The following is a 5,111-nucleotide window of genomic DNA, read 5'->3' as shown; positions in this document are numbered from 1 at the left end:
TGTAGTGGCTGTGCCAGTTAACATTCTCACCACCAGTGCACGAGGGTTCTCTCTCCACATGGTCACCAACACTTATTTGTTTGCTTTTTTGATAATAAGCATTCTTACAGGTGTAAGGATTTTACACACATGGCTCAGATGGTGAAGAATCTGCCTGCAATGCAGGAGACCCCGGGTTCAATCCCCTGGAGAAGGGAATGGCAACCCACTCCAGTATTCCTGCCTGGAAAATTTCAAGGACAAAGGAGCCTGCCGGACTCCAATCCATGGGGTCACAGAGAGTTAGACATGATTGAGCAGCTACAGGTATGAGGAGAGCTCACTGTGTTTTGATTTGCATTTCCCTGACAATTAGTGATGTTGAGCATCTTTTCACGTGCCTGTTGGCCATCTGTGTCTTCCTTGGAAAAACTTCTATCCCAGTCTTTTGCCCAATTTTTAGGTTGTTTGTTTTTTAGATATTGAGTTGTGTGAGAGGTAGTATTTGCTTTGAAATGTTTTCAACAAATGCTTACCTGGGAGGCTCCTCCAGCCCTGACAGTTCTGAGGTAGGTGAAGCAAAAGCAAATCTCTGAGCTGAGTCCTCAGGGAGCCACAAAACAGGTCAAAATGCACAACCACAACTCTGAGAAAAACATCTTTATTTCTCCCTCTGGCACCAGCAAGCTGAATCAGGAATTCAGGCTGCCATCCACAGAGCTACTGCCTAACCAAGGAATGGGGATAGTAGGCAGGTAATGAAAAAAGCCTTTTATTCATTAAGCACTTTTTGGTTCTAAGTTTTTAAATTAAATTTTAGAGTTCAAAACCAAGTTGATACTGAGGGTTTTATTTTATTTATTTTTTTGCCAACGTTTGCTTGTGGAGGGATGGATTTTTAGATTTCTCTCCTCTGTCATCTTCCTGGGACTTCACTCTGATGACATATCAAATGTTTAACAATAGTTATCAATCACTGGAGGGATTGCTCAGGATTTAAATTTTGTTATCAACTTTTCTTCAGCAGAGTTTGTCAACCTTGACACTGTTGACATTGTGGTTCTAATAGATAACTCCTTGTAGGATGTTATCTTGTGAATTGAGGGGGTTTAGCAGGATCTCTCTCCTTTACATGCTAGATGCCCATAGCACTTCCACCATTACCAGTTGGGACAACCAAAAATATCTCCTGGGATTTTATTAATATCACATGTCTCCTCAGGGAAGGAATTACCTGGTGGCGAACTACTGCTCCTTAGGGGATGAGATCCTAATCTATGTAAGAAATCTCTATAGGTATAAAGATAGGTAGGTTCAGAGATTGATGGATAGTGTGGTTGGTTGAATAATGATCCACCAAAAGATATACACATCCGAATCAATAGAATCAATGGAAGCTGTTAACATTACATTATATGGTTTAAAAGAAAAAAAAAGGACCTTGCAGATGTGATTAAGTTACAGATCTTGAAGTCTTGGAGATAATTCTTTATTATCTGGGTGAGCCCTAAATGCAATCATATGTTCTTTTAAAAGAGAGGCAAAGACAGATGTAGAAAGATGTAAGAGAGATGTACAAATACACAGAGAAAGCCATGGGAAGACAGAGGTGGAAATTAGGGTGATGATGGCAATCACCCAAGGACAATGGGCAGCTACTAGAATTTGGAGGAGTCAAGAGCAGGTTCTCCTCTAGTGTCTCCAGAGGAACTGCAGGTCTGCCCATACCTTAATTGTGGCCCAGTGATACTGAATCTGTATGTCTTGCCTCCAAGGTTTTGAAAGAATACATTTCTATTACATCAAGTCATCAAAATTGTGTTAATTTTTTTACAGTAGCCAAAGGAAATCATAGACGGATGGATAGATTGGTAGGCAGGTAGATAGATACACAGATAGATTGTTGTTATTGTTTAGTTGCTCAATTGTATCCAATTCTTTTGTGACCCCATGGACTGTAGCCTGCCAAGCTCCTTTGTCCATGGGATTTCCCAGGCAAGAATACTGGAGTGGGTTGCCATTTCCTTCTCCAGGGGATCTTCCTGCCCCAGGGATCAAACTTATGTCTCCTGCACTGGCAGGTGGGTTATTTACCACTGAGCCATCAGGGAAGCCCATATAAAAGTATATATTTAATGTAATATATAAATATGTAAGTCTATATTTAATGAAATTATACATATATAATTTATCTATATAAAAATATATAGAAAATTTTATGTGTGTAATATATTTTTATTTAAAAATATCTTTATATGTGAAAATTTTGTAATTTTTATATAAAAATATATTTATATATAGAAATATATATAAACATATAAGATATACATACATGGAGAAGTATATACATTTTTTCTCCATAAATATTTCTCCTTATATGTATTTATATAGAGAAACAGATGTATCTTTAAATAAGAGCAAGGACAAATAGATGCATCTTAGTTATTATTAAGTCAAGGACCATCACTCAGTTCCAGAAAGACTACAGAAAGGAGTAAAGGGATGGATATCTGAGAGTAATCTCAAATGATACCCCAGAGGAATACAGGATCCATGAAACTGGTGAAAGTTGCCCTCTAGAGCATATGGAGTATTATGAGGTGAGTTGGGGTTTGTTCCTCTAAATGAGTAGCACAACCACACGGGTTGTAGTGGTCAATATAGTCAGAACAGAATCACCAGCTTCTATTCTCTTCCCAATCTGCTCCTCTACTGAGAGAGTTTTCCCTCTTTCAGCAAGTTTTCCCTGTTTCATCCACCCAGATTCTCTGGCCAAATGCTAGGAATCATCACTGATTGTTCTTTCCTCATGCTGCTGCTGCTGCTAAGTCACTTCAGTCGTGTCTGACTCTGTGCGACCCCATAGACAACAGCCCACCAGGCTCCTCTGTCCCTGGGATTCTCCAGGCAAGAACACTGGAGTGGGTTGCCATTTCCTTCTCCAATGCATGAAAGTGAAAAGTGAAAGTGAAGTCTCTCAGTCGTGTCAGACTCTTAGCGACCCCATGGACTGCGGCCCACCAGGCTCCTCCATCCGTGGGATTTTCCAGGCAAGAGTACTGGAGTGGGGTGCCATTGCCTTCTCTTTCTTCCCTCATGACCTAGTAGCTATTCAATTTTTTCCAGCTGAGGGCCCAGATACAGTGGAATAGAGACAAACCCTGTCTGAACTGCAGATGTGCAGAATATATAATTATTATTTCACAGCATCAAGTTATGGAGCAGTAACTGATTTAAACACATTCTTTTAATGTATTCTCATTTTAGTGCCTCCTCTCATTCATCAGTAATTTCATTCTCCATCTTCCATTTCATTTTTATTCAATTTCTATCCTACCCTTTAAGACATTGTATTTTATATTTCATTCCAAGTCCCATTTCATCTTTTCCATTTCATCTATTTTTAAATAGTGAATATTTCATAGTCCATTTATTTCCTGCCACTGCATTTTCAGTTCCATTCTGTATTCCTTCCTATTTAATTTCAATTTTGTTCTTTTTCTTAAAATTTTTATTTTATTCTATATTCCATTCCTTTTCTCATATGATATTTTTTATTCTGTATGCCATTAAATATTTATTTCCATCCTCCTTTCCATTCCATTTTCCCATTATATTCCATTCACTTTCCATTCGGTTTTCCTTTCCATACCCTCTTCAGGTCCATATTCTATTCCTCATCTCATTTTCGTTTGCTCTGCAGTCTCATTTCATTCCATTCAGTGTTACATTTCAAATCCACCTTACATCCCGTATTATTAACATTCCAAATATCATTCCATTCTTTTTTGTATTGTATTTCCAGTTGTTCATCCACTGCACTAAACATACCATTCCATTTTGACAAAATTGTTATAAAAATGACTTTCAGGAGATCAGACTGCTGATATTTTCATCAAAGAATTACATATATTACATACCAACAATTTCCACCTCTGGGAATTCATCCATAACAATGAAAATCTAGATTATAACAAATTTTATTTAGCAAGAAGGATGTGTGCCTTGCAGTGATGTGTTAGAGGGTAAAAAGTTGAAAACAACACAAATGTTTGCAATATAAGAATGATTGAAGATGTAGGTTTCTTCTCTAAGTGGAATATTTTCTGGTTACCAAATTGCCTTGTATAAATTTATTTATTGACATGGAAAGTGTGTTTTCTGGGTCTGAGTCACAGGTTACAGAATAATTTGTATACATAATTCTACTTTCATAAAACAATAACGAATGGCTGTTCTGCCAACATATACGCTAGCATTTGCGTATATTTACCTATGGGTGTGTGAAAATTTAGGTGCAAGTTTTTCTTTTATTTTCCTCTTTTTGGGGGGTTGTAATAATGACCAAAGAGAAATGTCCAAATGTTAAACTTGAAGTCCATGCAACATATTTACTAAACATCTGTGGCCAAGAATGAATATTAGGTCAAATAAATTAGTATATACTCATCACTAGATTGCTGTGTAGCCTATACATATGTTGATATATACTTAAGGGCTGCTGCTGCTGCTGCTAAATCGCTTCAGTCGTGTCCGACTCTGTGCGACCCATAGACGGCAGCCCACCAGGCTCCGCCGTCCCTGGGATTCTCCAGGCAAGAACACTGGAGTGGGTTGCCATTTCCTTCTCCAATGCATGAAAGTGAAAAGTGAAAGTGAAGTTGTTCAGTCGTGTCAGACTCCTAGCGACCCCATGGACTGCAGCCTACCAGGCTCCTCCGCCGTGGGATTTTCCAGGCAAGAGTACTGGAGTGGGTTGCCATTGCCTTTTCGGTACTTAAGGGCAGTACCACTCTTTATTTCAGGCAACCCTTGCCTTTGCCTCAAGGAGCTAGGTAGGCCGAAGCAGTCTTCCAGGAAGATGTCTAAAATGCCTTCTGGTGCCAGGGGACTACGGAGGCAGCAGGGCTGAACATTTCAAGAAAAACGTGGGCTCTATCCCATTTCTACCCTTTCAGAAACCATGCTCCAACTCTTGAACCCACACCAATTCAGTGTGGGGTAATCCAGATGCAAGGAGTCGTCCAGGTCTCTCCCCTTCCTCGACTCAGTGTTCTGACCAGACTCCATAAGGATGACCCAGCAAGGGGATTATTTCTTTCTGACCAGTGTGGTATTTCTTTGAAGTGATT

The sequence above is a fragment of the Capricornis sumatraensis genome, chromosome X, assembly GCF_032405125.1.
Source record: "Capricornis sumatraensis isolate serow.1 chromosome X, serow.2, whole genome shotgun sequence".
Taxonomy (NCBI): Eukaryota; Metazoa; Chordata; class Mammalia; order Artiodactyla; family Bovidae; genus Capricornis; species Capricornis sumatraensis.
This window is presented reverse-complemented; position numbering follows the sequence as displayed.